Genomic DNA, 20,011 nt, shown 5'->3' on the forward strand with positions numbered 1-20,011 from the left:
AAGAAACACAGGATGTGCAAATCTGGAGAATCAACTCAAATGTTCACATGGACTATTTGTGCCAAACCTGTGGTAGAAAATTCTTAGTTTATATTGGTCTGATCAGCCACAGTCAGACACACTGAAATTTGACTCTAACATAGTGATATCATTTTGGTCCTTTTCTAAGCCTGAAGGACAGCAACAAATCAAAACTGACTACAGTACTGCAGACATAGTCAAAGTAGGGCAAACAGAAGATGCTTCATCTCCCAGTCCTAATCAACGAAGTTTGGCCTCTCTTAATATAGGCCAAGATTATATGTATTAAAGTGACTCTGAGAGGAATAGATTTACCTGTTCTTTTTAACAGCCAACATATAATCCTAGATTCTGCGCAGAAGTTAAAGACACATAAATAAGATCCTGGAAACTGAACGGACTTTTGTGATCTACTCTGCTTTGACTGTGTTCTTGCAGATATCAGCCTAAAATATAGTTTGTGAGAAGTGTAAGTCTTACATTATCATTACCACCACCATCACCACCACTAGCACCACAATTTATATAGCACTATAAGACTTATAAAATATTGTACATGTTATTTTATTTGATCATGATACAAACTCTGTGAAGTTTACGTCATTATTATCCCCATTTTATAGACAAAGAAACCAAAGCTGAGAGATGAAGTGATTTGTTCAGTGTCGCACATCTGCATTATGAGGCAGTGCCTCCAAATCCAACTCTGTATCCATTATGCTACTTGGCTGGTCACCTCGGATATTTGATCTCATTCTTTAGTTAATCATTTGTTAAAACTCAATTATTATTCTTTCCTGCTCAACAGCATATTACAAGTGCCCTTAGAAATGACTCTTTTTATATTATCTAGGTTATAGAGAGTTCAAGATTATTCTCCATTTTGCAGTAAGGACTGATTTCAATTTTTTTTTATACTTAGGATTTAGGTCTTGATTAAAATTAATAAGGGTTTCAAGCAAACACAAAGTCCTGACTCATAATTCCCATTCTTTATTGATTGTACTTTAAAATAAAAATTACTATTTCAATAGCAATATCTTAGATAACTTCATCTGCTTTTGAACACCATTTTCCATCTCCATAAAGGTCAACCTCTTAACATTTTGGAGATAATTATTATTTACTGAGAACACTGGAGACTAATGACATCACTTTTTCTATCATTTATTTCTAGATCTAACATCAGACATGCTCTCTGACTGCTGTGAAAACTGATGTATCAGTGTTTTAGCTGAAGCAGGTGAAAAATGAGAATTTATTCTTTTGATACTTATTTTTAATAAATACAATGATGTTGCTTAGACATTTTACATGAAGGCAAACACCAGAAAGAACCAAACCAATATTTTCTAAATACAATGTGTCTGGTCATCCAGAAAAATTCACAAAATTTCAAGAATTTCATGTCATTATTATAAGATGCCTTTATTTTAACAAATACTCCTATGGCTTCTCTGTTGAAAATTCTGGCATCAGAATTTCATTAGATCTTGAATCTGTGCCCAGAGGCTGAAGGGCAATGAGTTTCATTTAAAATAAATTAGATAATGAAGAATATGAATATAGAATTGCTTTTTTTAAAAAAAGATGCTATCTATTTTGTAGGTAAATGGATCATCTAAATTTATATGTAAATACCTAGCAGGGATAATAGGATATCATAACCCAATTGTAAAAGGGACCTTAAGAGAGGATCATATAGCTTCCAAGAATACAAAACTAAAATCATTACAGCCAGACAAGGAGCTATTTCATTCTAAGAGTACATCAGAAAGGATGGTAGAATGACCCCATTTGTAATCTGTCACTTTGGTGCCCAATGTACTACATGAATTATTGACAGTGACAATTACATTCACTTGGGAAGAGCCAAGCAGCACTTGGCCAAATAAGATACAAGGTGTTGTGGAAATAGAGCTGAATGTGACATCAGTTGAGTTATGCGTAGGTCAAACTTTGACCCTTAGTGGTTGTATGAATTTGGATATCACCTCACTTTGAATCTCAGTTTCTTCATTTGTGAAGTGAGGAGATTGAACCAGATGATCTTCAATGTCCCATTAAGCTCTAAATTTTTGATCCCAATCCTAATGAAATCTAATGAATAATCCTAAATGAAAATGGAAGAAACCTGACCCAAGGGCTAGACTGTTCAAAAATATTTCAAAGAGGTAAAGATTTCCAAAAATTAGAGAAAATCAGAATGGTATAGTGTATATGTGTATGAATATGTGTTTGTGTGTGTGTGTATAAAACAATATTTGAGAAACTATCAATTACTAATCTTTCTATTTGCTCTCACATACAATAAGAATACACTTGATGAAAAGCTGGGAAGAGAACAGCTATTTACCCATATGTATATTGAGATTTCAGTATTACATGCACATATATATATATATATATATATATATATATATATATATATATATATACATATATATATATATATATGTATATATATATATGTATGTATATGCATGTGTACTCACACCCATACATATATCTATATATGTCATAGTAGAAAAAACCAACCTTAAAAATGTTTCACATATATGTTAAATTCTAAAATGTTGCATTGTAGATACAAGGTGATTTAACAAATCACCAAGTACTACCATAAAGCAAAGTGTTAAACAGAGCATTTGAGGTAGTATCCAGAATCTCAAAGGATATCCTATATGGACATTGACGGAGTCTCTCCAAGTGGTGAAATATTTCACAAATTTCTATTAACAAAAGGATAGTTGCATAAATGATGCAATATTGACAAGGCAACAGGGAATATGAGTCCATGATTATGTCAATGTAGGCAACTCCTAAGTGAAAAAGAAATATCTCTACAAATGCAGGTTTGTAACTTTCATGTAGCTTAGTCTCAAAGACATAGGAACAAAAGGTTGTGGGAGTTCCCTCAGGTTATATGCCAGAAAAAGTCAGAAACTGAACTGGAACCCAAGTCTCGCTGGATTTGAGACTGACTCTTTATCAACTATAACATATTGCTTTTCTTTAAACGCCACAGTTTTATCTAACCTTTCACATGAAATACTAATTGGATAAAAATTCATACTGCCCAAATGGTCATGTGCATTCAGTTAATAAACCTATCAATCTGTGAGGATTTTCTGTGTCACCATCTCTTTCTCTGTGTCACTCTGTCTCTCTATCTCTCTTGTCTTGGCTCTGTGTCTTCCTTTCTCACTCCAACCTCTCTGCTTCTCTCTTTTCCTCTGTCTCTTTCGCTGGTCTTCTGTTTCTTTCTGTCTCTCTGTCTCTGTTTCTCTACCTCTCTCTGTTTCTCTTTGTGTGTGTGTGTGTGTGTGTGTGTGTGTGTGTCTGTCTGTCTGTCTGTCTGTCTATCTGGCTGTCTGTCTCTCACACAAAGGCTGAATTTAATTTGCAAACAGAACAATAATTTCAATGATCTCCTGTTCTTTACTACAGCATAAACTCATCCATATAATATAATTTGGTGATGCTCTTTGGCTGAGAATTATCAAGCATAATGATCTGGAAGAATTAAAATTACAAGTAACCCAAAGGGAAGTGCAAAGATGCATGTAGCCATGTAATTATTTGAGCATGAAAAGTGACATAAAGAAGATTATGAAGGGCACATGTAACTAGAAACAATAGGGAGAAAACCTGAAGCAAAAAGCAGCCAGACAAGATTCTATGCTAATATCTCTAAGATATTAAAAATAACCTGAAGGTCTCTAGTATATGATGTGAATCCTCACAGGGATTTATAAAAGATAAGTACAAGGAAGAAGTGCAAAGGAAAAGATGTGAATCAGTTGAGATACACATCAGTGCAAGAAGTCCCTACAGTGAGGAAATCATCTCTCTTTCAATGTACTAAAGGAGGGTAAAGGAAAGAGATTTCATAACACCCTATTACTGCCGATGCTCCACAACCTTTCTGTGTTTCTCTAATTCTCTGTTGATCCAACATTTCTTGTTTTAAATAAAAAAATACATATTCATATTTATGTTTTATTATCATCTTCATTTCTAAGTATGTATTTTTCTCCTCTCCTCAGAGAATCATCCCTTAAAACAAAGAAGATAAAACAAGATAGAGACAGAAACAACGAGAAATAATAGTTAAGCAAAATCAAACAACTCATCAAAACAAGTCTGAGGGTGCACACAACGTTCCACATTTTTATTCTTCTGTCTCCACAAAATGTTTCAATGTTAACCTTGGTCATTATAACTACACAGGACTCAGTTTTACTTTTACTTTCCTCTTTTACATTCTTGTAGTCTTTGGGTAGAATGTTTCTTTGGTGTTGCTTAATTCATCTTCCATTAGTTCAAATTACTTTTCCCATGCCTTTTTATATTTATCATATTCATTATTTCTTACAGCATAACAATATCCAATTAGATTCATGTACCACAATTTGTTTAGACATTCTTTGATCATACCCTCCTACTCAGTCAAAATATTGACCTCATTAAACCTTTTTTTGTTTTTCTTTAATGATTCTCCTTCCTCATCTTCTTAATAGTAAATGGTGCATTAATAACAAATAGATAAGGATGCTTTATCTATTTAATTCTTTTCCTGCATACATTCTCTCAGAAAATATTCAATTCTTGGCTTTTACAATCACATTTCACAATGATTTCCCAATCTATATGCATACTTATCTCTGGTTTCTTATTCTCTGAGTTTATGAATCCAGTTTCCGATAGAACTTCACAAAATATTAATATTATTATAGTGTAATAAATCATATTTATATACCACTTTAATGATTTTTTTTCCTGTAGCATCTCTGTGAGACAGGTAATGTGTTTTTATCTACATATTATCATTCACTCCTTTCAGTTTGTCTGACTCTTCATGATCTCATTTGGCATTTTCTTGGCAAAGATACTAGAATGATTTAACATTTCCTTTTTCAGAATATTTTGCAAGTGAGGAAACTGAGGAAAATAGGGTTAACTTACTTGCCCCAGGTCACACAGTTAGGAAACATCTGAGGCAAGATTTGAATGCCAAGTACTCCTTACTCCTGTCTCAAGACTCTATCCCTTGTACCACTTAACCATAGTACATATCACAGATGAGGAAATTTCACCTATTACAGTATTAAGCATATGTTATAAATTTAATAAATCCTTGTGATATTTTATGTTTAAACTTACATTTCTCCTCTTAAGCTGATGCTTATTTTCTTCTCTTTATCTTAATTGACATTTAAGGATTAAAGTTCTACTCTACTACACCCCCTACTGTAGTCCTGTTTCAGAATACCAGGTTCTTAAAGGCCGTGGCAGCAGAATATAAAATCTGATAAGACCTACAAAGTCTATGTGGTTTTGATTATTTCCCAGAGAGAGACTGTATTTTTGTCTTCTGGTGCCAGTCTGGTTGCCTTCTTAGAGATGGATGATACATACTATTTTCAGCAACAGTCAAATGCTTCCAGTGAGGATGAACATGGCATCAAGATCAGCACTGCACTGATGACAAACTTGAAAAGGCTACAAGCCAGGAAGAAAATGGAGGGAGTGTTAGTGCATGATCTTCTATTTGCAAATGATTGTGCTCTCAGTGAAACCTCTGAAGGTGAGATGCAACAAAGTGTGAATCAATTATCTGCTTCTTGCACTAACTTTGGCCCAGCAATTAAAACCAAGAAAACACAGGTGTTCTATCAGCCACCACCACCCCACTCACTCTCAATTACAGCAAAAGGAGAAGTTTTGAATACTGTAGATAAGTTCACTTACCTTGGTAGTGTACTTTGCAGGGATGTGCACATTGATAATAAGGTTGACATACATATTGCTAGAGATAGGTCAATGTTTGAGAGGCTCAGAATAAAAATATGGGAGAGAAGAGGTATTTGACTACCAAATTGAAGATTCACAGAGCCATTGGGCTGACTTCATTGTTGCATGGCTGTGAAACTTGGACAGTCTACTAGCACCATGCTAAGAAACCGAATTGCTTCAGTATGAATTGTCCTGGGAAGATTCTGAAGATTGCCTGGCAGGATAAGGTATAAGACACCAAGATTCTTTCTCAAACTAAGCTGCCAATCATTCAAATTCTGTTTCAGAGAATACAACTCTAATGGGCTGGCCAAATGTTTTAACGCACAATGTGTTCTTGTCAAAATGACTATTTTATGGAGAACTCACAGGGGTTAAGTTTTCACATGGTGGTCAGAAGAAGCAATACAAGGACATTCCCAAGGTTTCTCTTCTGAACTTTGGAAGTGACTATGTGACATAGGAGACTGGCAGAGGACGACTCAGTATGGTGCGCCCACCTCAGAGAAGGTGCTATACTCTATGATGTAATGGCAAGCAAATTAGCATCTTTTGCTGTTTTTGTTTTTGTATAATCAAGAGCCTCTGATTGAATCTTGCCTTTATCAAGCAAGAGTCTTTATTAGCAGCAAATTACAGAAACAAGAGCTTCTTTAACTAGAAACAGCATAAGTATTTGTATTGTTAATTATTTTAATGTGATTAAAGATCTTCCCCCACCCATTAATGGGCCTGCCCATTAAGGGAAGCTTGATTAAAGAAGATTTGTAGGAAGGCCAACACCTGTCTTTAAGTTTCTAATGAGGCTCTGGTTCTCAATGGTTGTGATGTCCTCTTGCACTAAAAAATGTGTAAATACTCTGAGGGTGAGGTTTCACTTTGGGGCTTACTCATTGTAAATGTTTGTTTGGCCAAAGGAGACTCTGGGGAGCTACTGAGGCTTCCCAGGATTGAAAACCCTGACGTAGATGCTTCTCTCTCTGATAATTATGTATATATGGTCAGATAGTTATCTGTCTGTTGGTCTATAATGTATGTATTGCTTACTGTCAAGCAGTTGGAAGCAGTGTCTCTTGATTTTGATTTCTCTGTATTTTCTCTGAAGTTCAGGGTGCTGACATTTTCCCCTGAACTAAGTGAATGATATATGTGCTTGATTAAAGTAATTACTGACCCCACAAAAGTTGCCTTTTCTTTCAGAAAAGCAGATCAAAAAATCTGTGAAAGCAGGCCATCATGTGTATGTCAGGATGCTTGTTTTTACATATGAGCAAAACAAAATTGAAACAGCTCAAAGAAAATTCAGGATATGCAAATTTAGAGAATCCATCCCAAACATTTACATGGACTATTTATGCTTAATCTGTGGTAGAATATTCTGAGCTTATATTTGTCTGATCAACCACAGTGGGACACATTGAAACTTGACTCTAGCATAGTGATGTAATTTTGGTCCTCTTTGAGAAAGAAGGACAACTACTAACCAACCAATCCTGTACCTAAATATAGTGAAATCAAATGCAATTGATTGTGTGCCAATGCTTTCTTTAGTCATTGCCACTCTCTAACCCCTTAGTCATAGAGGGGGTAAATAGTGCAAAGGCTTTCATTAGAAAAATGTATGACCAGAAAATATCATTGGCCAGATAGCAAAAGTGAGGAAAAAATGATAAATTTCTCCATTCTCCCTTACTTTCACTGCATTGTCAAGAGACCATGAGACTGGTGATCAGATTCTTGGGTGTATCCACCTAAAGCAAATTATAGAAAGACATAATCAAGATTCATACTTGTTGAGCAGGTCTAAAATGGGTTACAATTTGCATCACTGGAGGCATTATCCATATCAATGAGATCACAGATGCTTTGTTATATTAGAATATTGACAGTAACCTACTTTCCAAGGCCTTTTAAGGTTGAAGCAGGCTGAAATGCTTGAGAGATTGAACCACCTTCTCTTTATTACCATGTTGGGGGAGGAGGAGAATTCAGATAGTTACTCAAGTACAGTGTTGAACAAAGAACCTAAAGAGGTTGGTAGTCTGGCAACTGGAGAAACCTAATACAAGTTCACAGAATCTGTCTTTCCAGTCATTAAATGGCAACAACTACAACAAAATATTCCACTTTAAATGAAACAACAATGACAAAAGCAAAAAGTCTATTAATCTTGATATTGACTCTGCCCTACAAGAGTTTCTTTAAACACAGAGATAGAGATTCTGCCTCAACAATTATAAGAAGGATAAAATTCCCAATGCTTCCGTCTGATTCCTAGCCTATTTTTAATGTAAAATTGGTCTTCCCTTTGCCTCAAACAGAAATTTTTTTGTTGTTTTTTCCCCCTAAAAGCCACAGTGATCCTTAGAGCCCTAGGTCTTTTAATTGCTTTGTGCCATTGTTTGTAGAACATTAATGCACTACTCTTAATCAATAAGATTTCATCTTCAGCATGCAACAAAACCAAAACTGTTATTTGTCTGACAAATAGTATAAATCTCTGTTGACAATAATGAATATTGGATTTTGCACAAAGGGATGCAGATGGATATTTTACACATTAGGTGTTTCGCAAAGGAGCCCTAAGGCCAGAAGGAATGCTGGCAGCTTGGCAAAGTATTTATCATTACTTCTACAATAATTTTGAAGGTAAGAACATCAGCCTGCTTTCTAATTTGTTCAAGTCTCTTTCTCCCCTGGGATGATGGGTCATAGTGAAGTACAAAAATGAACAAGACAAAATTGGGTTTCAATCTACATATTACTTGGTAAAGGTACACAGACCTGAAGGACCTGAAAATTAGAGTGGTATATGAAGGTGATTGCTGAGAATACACCAGCCAACTTTTCCTCCTTTGTCTATTACAATATTTGCGAGAATATTATTTGACTTGAATTGATTCATTTAGCTGCACCTACTGAGAACCTTTCATATTCAAGTTATTAGTAGGTGCTAAGGAAGAAACATGTTCTAGGGGAAAAAGATTTTTTCTTGAAATCTGAAGATCAGAATTCACATCATCTCTCTGACATTTATTCACTGTGTAGCCTAGAGCAAATCTCTTAACCTCCGTCTCTGTTACCACTCCTGTACAAAAGGATAATAATGTATGCACCATATAGCTCACTGACTTATTTTGAGAAATGTTCTTTTATAAATATTAAAGTGTTATAAAAGTGGAATCAATTTTTATGGAATGATAAACCTTAATAACTCCCACACCTATAAGATTTTAAGATTTATAAAGTACTTTCTTTACAACAAATTTTAAGTAGTACAATTTACCATTCTTCTAATGGAGAAACTGAGCCTCAGAGAAGTTCCCCAGATAGTACCAGAGCCAGAATTTGAAACATGGTCTCCTAATCAGGTAGTATGCTCCTTTCATTGTACTAATGTCTGTCCTAAAAGACATTATTATATGATAAGGTCAAAATCAAATCAACACACATAGCCCTGATGTATTTATCAATTGAGAATATATCTCAGTTGTTCACTAAGTATGTAAAAAAGTCTGAACAAATCCCTTGGTATGACAGGAATTCTATTGAGATTGGCTAAGAACCTTGATAATGCCCCCTGGAACCTAAATAAAGCCACTGATCTAGGAGGAATCATGAATTCATAGAAGTGTAAAGGCAGGAAAGCATGTTTTAACCCTTAAGCAGGAAAGGCTTGACAGCTGGGGTGGCAATAAAGAAGGAGAGTGCCATGAGTTTCTTGTCTATCTGCAGTGGGTAGAAGAGGACCTTGTAAATTTTGGAAGGTATGGAAATTTGGATTTTTCATTGGAAATTAAGCTAAGTTGACTTTACCGCTTGAATCTGCTTTATCCTAGAATCTCTGTGTAGCTGTGGGAAGGTATTTAATAAGCTATTGAAAGGATGTTTGTACTATTTTTTTTTCTACATTGCAATAGTAAATAGTCCATTAAAAAATAATTGCTTGCCTTAACTAATTGATATTACCTGATGATCACAGAAACAGGAAACATGTCAACAAATGTTCCTGCTGATGGGATTTCATTAGAAAGTTATCTCCAACCTTTCTCTACTCTCCTAGAGTCCTGAGAGATCTTAGCAATTGTGTTCTGGATACATAGCTGAGTGTGAGTGTAAGTTCTGGTGACATGACTAATAAGTGTGAATGGAAGTTGCAATAGTAGTTCCAAAGTCTATCTATACTACATTATAATTTAGTAGGGGAGGTTAAAAAGTTACACAGTTAACCATGATACAATATTGGACACAGTAAGTACATAAGAAAGGTAAAGTGTAACCATATTGTTCACAAGATGATTACAGCAGTTCTATCTGATGGAATACAGGAAAACCTTCAAATTTGTCGAAAGTTGGAAAGAACAGGTAGGATTTAACAACAAAAATATAGGACTTAAAACTGTATGTATGTATATTCACATGTGAATGTGAGTGTGTGTATATGTATGTGTAAGTATGTTTGTGTGTATACATAGATGTATATACATATATATTTGCATTTATAGATGTATATACTCTTGCAGAAAAACATAAGTGTTTAATATCTATGGTTTTGCTTCTATTACACTGTACCTATATTTTGAAATATTTGCCATTTTCTTGTTAATACTATCTTTTAAGAAATAAAAACCTCTAGGCAAAGTCAGTAAAAAATAGATATAGTCATAGATAGATAGATAGATAGATAGATAGATAGATAGATAGATAGATAGATGATAGATAGATAGATAGATAGATAGATAGATGACAGATCTCTTAACAGTTTTGAAGATAGATTAGGGCAAAGGGTCTAATGCCACTTGTCAATTATATAAATAGTAATTTGCCATTTCTAAGTAAGAGCAAATTCAGATCTTAGAAGCTTTTTGGCTTCTGATCTATTTAATTTGAGATTTTTAGGATAATATACAATTTTACTTCAGTGACTAGGAGTGTGAAATCTTTATAACTACATTTCCCATAATATTCAAGCACTAAGGTGCACTATTCATTGGGAGAAATTGCTAGAACCCCATATCCCGTGAGATCATGTCTCTCAGTACAGAGTTATGGTGAGGACTGATTAGTGTCTGAGTCTTCTGAGAGTTAAGAGTTTTTATCTTATTTTTTTAAAAACACGTAGACTGAAATAGAGATCATCCCGAGAGTCACAATGAGTCAGGACTGTGTTCATATGCCCAGGCCCAGGAATCCTGGATAAAGAGCCAGATGAAATAAATGCCTCACCAAAGAGGCTTGGACAGACCATTACACTGCCATGTAGGAGCAGAGAGAGTCCGAGTTATGAGGAGTAAAGAGAAAAATACTATTCTTCCTTTCATTAAAAGTTGATAGTACTTAATGGTAAACCATTTTCCAACAGTTTGTGAGTTTACAAGAGAATATATTCATTTTTCAAATGAGTATAGAGGATGTTTCTATCATTTAATGTTTACATTTCTGTTCCAATTATTTTTATTCATTGTCCCCAAATCAACACAAACACACATACCTACTTATACTGTACAAATACACACATATACATGTATTATGTGGGTATCTCTTTCTACCTACAAAGTACCATACATGAAGTCATTTGACCCTTATGCCCAAACCACATGAGACAGATACCGAAAATGTTATCCCTGATTTAGACATGAGTAAATTTAAGTTCAGGAAGCTTATATCATTTGGTATATTCTGGTTTTAGAGTCAGGAAGAGTCAAAGGCCAACAAGAACTGGGTTCAAATCCCATCTCAAAAACTTAGTAGTTATCTGACCCTGTATAAGTCAATTGAGATTCCTGCAACTGAGTTTTCTCAGCAATAAAATGAAGGGCTTTGAACACTTCTAATGTCCCCAGTAGCTCAAAATCTATGATACTATGGTGCAGTATCAAAAAGTTAATAAGTCAGAGAATAGGGACTTGAACTGAGGCCTATAGTGTCTAGGTCTAGAAATCCTTCCATTGCATACATATCTACTGAAATTTACATTACTGTGTCTATTAAATCCTCCTAACAATCTTAAACCCTGGATGCATTGATTAAGATGTTAACTTATGCTGTTATTATAACCCAACTAATTGTTTCTAAATCATTACTAGAATTTTCATTATTACAGGTTCATTTTCTATTACCTTCGAGTATTTGAATCATTTTGCCATATATTTTATACAATACATTGTTAAAAATAATGACCATAAACTTTTCATAATATACTGCACACACATTGATTATATATACATACGTATGTATATACAAGCATATACAAAAATTCCTTGTGTGTGATTAATTTTTACCAGAATATTGAAGGATTTTAAGTGTATATTTGTGACTCTATATTTTTAAGTATTTCATTTTCTAAATCATTTGTTCAAATAAACTTTTGAACAAAAATCTTCACATTATGGTTGAGATTGACTATTATAGTGTAATCAAAAATGTAATTCTTCATTATTCATTTAGTTTTATAACATGTGAAACATAAACACTATGCAAATCATGTTTCTATTTTATAAAATAAGTTGTCTCTCCTTTGTGAACTAGAAGTCTGAGAAAAGTTCAGTGAAAAATATTTCTATATCATGAAACATTTTCTTTTTTATTCAGATCATTTTAAAATTGGAACTATGTACCTACCCAGAAAGCTGATTCTAAGTTACAGTAGAATCACACTACAGTAATAACTAGCATTATAAAATGAGTTAGGATTTGCAATGCATTTTATATATGGTATCTCATTCAGTCCTCACAAAGACCATTTATGTTAAATGCTATTGTTTTCCTGATTTTACAGTTCAAAAAACTGAGACAAAAAAGGCCATTAGTTATTCAACATCAGTCAATTATTTGCCTGAGACAGGATTTGAATTCAGATCTTCTTAACTCCATGTCCACACTATGCATTGTCCTGCCTTGCTGCACAATCATTTAGTGTAAGATTAACATTTGTTAGCACTTAAACAAATACCTAACGAAGTAGAAGGATAACACTCTTCTATAGGCAAAGAAGATGGAGCCCAAATCCAAAAGCTTCAACTAGCATGCCAGACTAATATTGTAATAAGAGGTTAACAATCTTTACCTCTTGAAACTTTGATGGATTGAACAAGTGACCATTGTAGAGGCTCATCTAGTGGAAAAGTGTTCACTCAGATGCTATTTACCTCAGTAATATTAACTGAAATAAATAAGTAGCTTGGTTCTTAAAGCAGTGATCTTATATATAATGTCAATGACCTTGTGTTTGAAACCTAGATCTGTTATTTATTACCTGAATGGCCCCAGAAAAGTTGCTTCATCTCTCTGGACTTCACTTTTGTTAACTGCAAAACAAGGGTATCAGATCTGATGACTTCTAAGGTCTGTTCCAACTCTAAAACTAGTATCAGAAAGCCTATTTTGATAGCAGTAACAAGGAAGCAATAAGATTTAATATTTATACATGTTTTAAAGTCAGCAAAAGACTATATATATATATGTATATATATATATTTATATACATATACATATACATATATATGATCTCACAATCACCCTATGAGGTAGATACTATTATTTTCCCCATTTAACAGATAAAGGTATCAATAATTCAGATTCAGTTTTTCCTGACTCCAATTTGGCTTTCTGTCCATAAACGAAAATTGTGCTTGCCTGTTGAATTTAGATCTGAAGGAACCTGATTTTTTTCTTCTGTTTATCATGCAGTTTGTTTTACCTATTCCTGCCTGCTGCTATGTCTGGTCCACCAAGCCATAGACTCATACTCTCCCTCCAATTATACATACGAGATTATTAGGTGCCTGGATTTTCATGTTGTTGGTGCTGGTGGTCGTGTTGTTTTTTTGTTTTCCTAATCTCAATGCCATCTTCCTAGGAAAACCTTCTAGCATTACTTTCTTAGACTTGTCACTAAAAAATAAATCTATCCCCAAATGCATCTTGATAGGTTTCAGAAATCAAAAAGTTATGTTTCTTTGGGCTGCAGGTAAGAGCATGATTCCCTATATGGAAAGAAGGGAAGTGAGGGAGATGAGGGAGCTGAGGGAGAAGAGAGAAAGGAGGGAAAAAGAAAGAAGGAAGGAAGGAAGGAAGGAAGGAAGGAAGGAAGGAAGGAAGGAAGGAAGGAAAGGAGGGAAGGAGGGAGGAAGGAAAGAAATAGAAAGATATGATGCCCAACTAGAGCTGGCCAATCCAGTCCCCCGTGGGGCACATACTGCTACTCACAGGTTGTTGTATGGCCTTGGCTCTTGAAGAGGATCATCAGGAAGGTGATGTCATGACTTTCAAGTGATTGGATTTGAGTGAGGAAGGGTTGTGCAAAGTCACCAGCTTCACTTTCTTCTCTGGAGGGATCTGGTTCCAGTAGCAAGATATAGATCAGGATAACTGAAGATGACCCCAGATGTAGTGGGAGACCTTTGTCTTTCTATGCTAAGGTCTTTCTCGGGTTTCACTTTTTCTGAGGCAAAGCACTTTAAGTGATTAAGGCTGGTTAAAAAAAAAAAGATGAGGCAAAGAATGACCCCTTTTACTAAGCCAAATTTTATGTGGAGGAAAGGAATGCTTTCAGGGTTTCTTGTCAAAACAGAAACAATTACTATTTACACTCCCTCTGAGACAAAATAATAACCAAGTGAAACTTGGACTAGGACTTCCCATTGACCAATCAACGAGAGTCAGAATGATTTGGGTTTAAGTCATGGCCCATAAAAAAAAATATAGGCTTTAAACCCCAAGTTATATTGTTATATTTTAGAGATCAAAATGTCTGTTCCTTTGGCATGGGTATCCACAAGTAAGGCTATGGTCCCATTGAGGACAGAATTAGAAGAGGGAAGGAGAGGATGGAGAAAATGATCATGTGTTAAACCCAAATCACTCTAGCTGTCATTGATTGACCAAAAATATATCCAAGCCCAAGCTTCATTTGGTTATTGTGTGGATTTTGATGGCTCAGATTGAGTGTAAATAACAGTTGTTTCTGTTTTGGCCAGAAATAACGAGAGTCTTCCCCTCCCTGACTGATTTTGTTTGTTTGTTTTTTAACTAGGTAAAAGAGGGCCATTCTTTATCTCATTTCTAACCTAACATTAACCACTGAATGTCCATTGCCTCAGAAAAACTGAGACCTGAGAAAAAACTCAGCTTAAAAAGGCCAAGGATTCCCCCTGTATCTGGGGAGATCTCCAGTCATACTGACCTATATCTTGCCCCTGGAGACAGAGGGCACTATAGGAGATAGTGAGTCTGGTGACTTTATACAGCCCCACTTCATTAAAATCCAATTCACTTGCAAGTCATGACATCTCCTACCTGACATCATGGTCCTCATCAAGAACAAAGGACAAACAACCACATCACTAGTCTCCTCATTGATTTGTCTTCCTGGTACAGTTATTATAAGCTTAAACTGACTGCAGGGCAGAAGCAAGGTAGGTGAGATAGAATAGTCTAAGCAAAGGGGCATCCCACAACAATTCTACAAGTTGCCTGAACCTGATTAAAATGTAATTGGGAAATAATTAATAAAATAAATAAAAGACAATACAATATAGATAATGTTGGTTTATAATTTTCTAATATACTGAGTGTCCCTACAGGGATCTTTTCATATTTGAGTTTGATATTACGGGAAGCTATGAAGCTGCAAACTATAAGAAGTATTCATCTATTCCAGGCACTGATGAGTGGTCATCTAGGTCTAAGGTTTGAAGAAACAAAGAAAAAGAAGTCTTGGGCAGGTTGGGGGAGAATGTAAGAATGAAGATATAACTAGAGCAAAGTAATAAAAGTTTATGTCCCAGGAGGGACAGGTCACTGCAAAATTTACTCTTAATTATTGTAAGGCTCAATGTACAATGCACATATGGTCAAGATGATTGTATTTTCCTTGTATCTCTTGCATTTCCCTCTCTCAAATAATTACAAAAAACAAACAAAACAAAATCCTCGCAATGATACTCTTACAAAAAAAAATCTTCACATTGACCAAATGTACAAAACTGTATGTTTTATTCTAGAGTCCATTGTGTTTCTCATAAGGGGTTAGTGGTGGGAATACCTTCGGTCCTCTGGATTTGGTTTCTGTTTACACCAATCAGAATTCTGAAGTCTTTCAAAGTTGTTCTATTCTATTGTTATCATTGTGTAAATTGATGCCTAATTCTGATCATTTCATTCCGTATCAGATCATAGTCTTTCCAGTTTCCTCTCAATCTCACAATTTCATCATTTCTTAGAGAAGAATATTACATTGAATTCATGTACCACTTCTAGGTCTGTATGCCAAAGAGATCATACAATTTGGAAAAGCACATACATATACAAAATTATTTATAGCAGCTCTTTTTGTGGTGCAAAGAATTGAAAATTGAGCGGATGCTCATCAGTTGGGAAATGGTGTGGTATATGTGTGTGCATGTATGCACACATATGTGTATATGTATGTGTGTATGTATGTGCATGTTTATTTACAGGTACACACATACACACATATATACATATACATACCACAAGTTGTGGCATGTGAATGTAATGGAACACTATTGCAGTATTATAAATGATGAGTAGGTAGACTTCCAAAAAATCTGGAAAGACTTACATGAACTGATGCTAAGTGAAGTGAACAGAACCAGAAGAACATTGTACATAGCAATAGCCACACTGGGTGATGACTAATTTTGAAAGACTTACATTTTCTTAGCAATGCAAAGATCCAAGACAGCTCCTAAAGACTCATGGTGGAAAATGCTGTCCACACTCAAAAAAAAAAAAAAAAAAGCAACTATTGAGTCTGAATGCTGATCAAAGCATATTATTTTCTCTCTTTTTGGGGACTTTGTTTCTTCTTTCTCATTACAACATGACTAACATGAAAATATGTTCAATATAAATGTATATGTAGAGCCTATGTCAAATTATATGCTGTCTTGGGTTGGGGGGAGAAGAGAAATGGGGAGACAAAATCTTAGGGAAGTGAATGTTGAAAACTAAAAACAAATAGATAAATTTAAAAAAAAAAGAAAAGAGCTGCCATAAATATGTTCATACATATTGTTCCTTTTCTAATTTATTTTATCTTTTCAGAGTATAAGACTTATAGTTGTATCATTGACTCAAAGGGTAAGCATTTTACATCTGAAAAGTTTTAATTTATTCAATAACTCATATTGAGTAATGATACTTTTTATCATTAAAAAGGTCAAATCTACCATTCATCTCTGTCAGAACATAACTGAGGTATATCAGAGATAAGACTGAATTCAGCATTAGACAACCTGGGTTTATATCTCAGTTTTGTTATTCACCAATATGGTGAAATTACTTAACTTATCTGGTGAAGTGAAATTCTTTATGGGCAAAAGGAGAGATTGGAATAGATGGTTCTGGTATCATTTCACCTATAAATACTAGGCTATTAACCAGGATAATAAGTGATATTGATGACGTGGTGACTAGCTAAGTGGTTGGTACCTCTGTGACCTCTTAGGGTTTTGTAAGACTGCTTATATTTTAAAGACTTCATCATTTTGTTCTTGTTTATTCTGAAGACAATGAGATACTAAGCTATTCATAGATACCTAAAACAATGGGAGGGAGTGTTAGGAAGTACAGTGGACAGAGTGCTTGGTGTAGAGTCTAGAACACAGCTTCTTAAACTTTTTCCCCTCATGACACGTTTTTGCCCAAGAAATTTTTATTTGACCCCAAGTATATAGATACAAAAATAGCTACACAAATCAAACATTGACTGATAATAAATTATAAGGAAATTTATTCTAAAGTAATTCTTTGCTCTACTTAAAATTTTGTCATTTATTAAAAATGAAAACAAATTTGTATACCGATGAGATGAATGTGCTTATTTTTACAAAAAAAAATTAAATCTTTGTGGAATATTTGATACTGCAGGATATACAACATTTTCAGTGTTATTTCAGAGTTCATCAATATTGTGATTTTATAATTGTCAATGCTGAGAATAGCACTTCACATAAATATGCATTACAAAATGGCAAAAGTGTGCTTAAAGCCATTTCAGAAATTGTTGGAAATTCTGTCTTCATCACAAGACAAAATCCATTAAACAATTTTGTATGTATTTTGCATGCAAAGTAAAAACATGGCAATTTATAACATAATAGTCTCAAAACTGAACAGAGGTATTTCTGGCAGTGTTGGTTGGTGTTGTGTGGGGTGACAGCATACGCAATGCAAAGTGCACATGCTGTGTGTTCAGAATCAAGGATGAGGTGAAGTTGTGCTTCAGGCATATTTCATTTTGAATGAAGTTTTGGTCATTTTTTTACCGTTGCCAATTTTTTTTGTGACCCTTATACAACCCCACATAGAGTTGCAACCCACAGTTTAGAAGTTTCCTGAGTTCAAAGCTGTCCTCAGACACTTACTGGCTATGTAACCTGGGTAAGTCACTTAATACTGTTTGCCTCAGTTTCTTATCTGTAAATTGAGCTGGAGAAGGAAACAGCAAACCACCCAACCAACTTTGTCAAGAATACTCCAATAGAAGTCATGAAGAGTAAGACACAATTGAAAATGATTAAACAAGACCAACAAATTCCTATGTAGTGGGTACTTACACAGTGTTTTCCATATCTATCAATTATTTTTAATCAAGTGACTAGTCAGAGAACCTTATACAAATGAAGAAATTTTCAAACTAATGTTTTTTCATGTCATCAAACAATCAATTGAGGATTTATTTAATTCCTACTATGAGCCCAGAGCTGTGCTAAGTGATAGAATAGAAAGCAAGAAAAGTCACTGACCTCATGGACCCTCTATCCATTTTATCCTGATCAGGAGGTACATAGTGAGTTATCAGCCACTACATAGCATGTAGAGATGTCACAGTGGACATTAGTGGTCACTTATATCTTCAATTGAAGACTTTTAAAGGACTCTTCCAACTCTTAGTTTCTCTTATCAGTAATGTGTCTTGTATATAAGTAGGGCATTACTGAATATTAAATTGTAGTTAATTATATTAAAATTATATTAAAACTTAATGTGGACATGGTGAAAAGCATGGTAAGATTTATGTGATGGATTCAATATATAATAATCAGAGTCAAGAAGCCTTCTACTGTATATTCAATGACTAAAATAATGATAATAATAATTTCAGTTTTGGGGTATATACAATGATGAAAATAATAATAGCAACAGCAATCATAACTATGAGTATTCCTTCATTTGTGTTAAGTCATTGTTCAGTCTCAAATGCATCTTTGTGACCTCTTTTGGGGGTTTTCTTGGCAAAGTACTGGAATGGTTTGCCATTTCCTTCTCCAATAATGATAGCTAGCATTTCTATTTGACAAATGTTGTTGTTGTTGTTCGTTTCTTTGGCATGTCTCACTGTTTGTGACACCATAGACCTGATCTAACCTCCATTATTTCTTGAAGTCTGTCCAAGTTCATGTTCATTGTTCCCATAATACTATCTATCCATCTTATCTTCTGTTATGCCCTTTTCCTTTTGCCTTCAATCTTTCCTAATATCAGAGTCTTTTCCAAAGAATTCCATCTTCTTACTACATATTTAGGCTTCAGTATTTGACCTTCCAGTGAAGAGAATTAAATTAATTTCTCTAAATATTGATTGATTTGATCTCCTTGCTTTCCAAAGACTATCCACACCACACACAATTTGGAAGGATCAATTCTGTTTCTCTCAATAGATACTTTACCAATATTATCCCATTTAATTCTCACAAGAATGGGAGGCTGCTGCTATTTTTATTCCCATTTTACATTTGAGTAAACTGAAGTAAACAGAGAATAAGTGATTTACTCAGGATCACCCAGTTAAGTGTCTGAAAAAGGATTTGAACTTACTCTTCTGGACTCAGTGTTGTATTTACTATGAAATTTTCTAAAATTATGAAGTCCTTTGAAGATGTGGGAACTCCACAGGTATTGTATATTTAATATATTCTCAGACTTTTCTGATATTTTCATCACTTGCTGATTTATTTGTCCTTTTTCTATAAAAAAGTATGTGGAGTGAAGATTCTGGTAAGAAGGCAGAGTACATCAGAAAATTCTTAGAAAATTATTTACTGAAGAACAAAAGATCTTCTGGTCAAAAACATCATACCCAACAAAATTAGGCAAAATCTTGAATGAAAAAAATGGATATTCAATGAATTGTCAGAGTTTCAGGACTTTGGTTAAAAAAAAG

Source organism: Notamacropus eugenii, chromosome 3 (assembly GCF_028372415.1).
Source record: "Notamacropus eugenii isolate mMacEug1 chromosome 3, mMacEug1.pri_v2, whole genome shotgun sequence".
NCBI lineage: Eukaryota > Metazoa > Chordata > Mammalia > Diprotodontia > Macropodidae > Notamacropus > Notamacropus eugenii.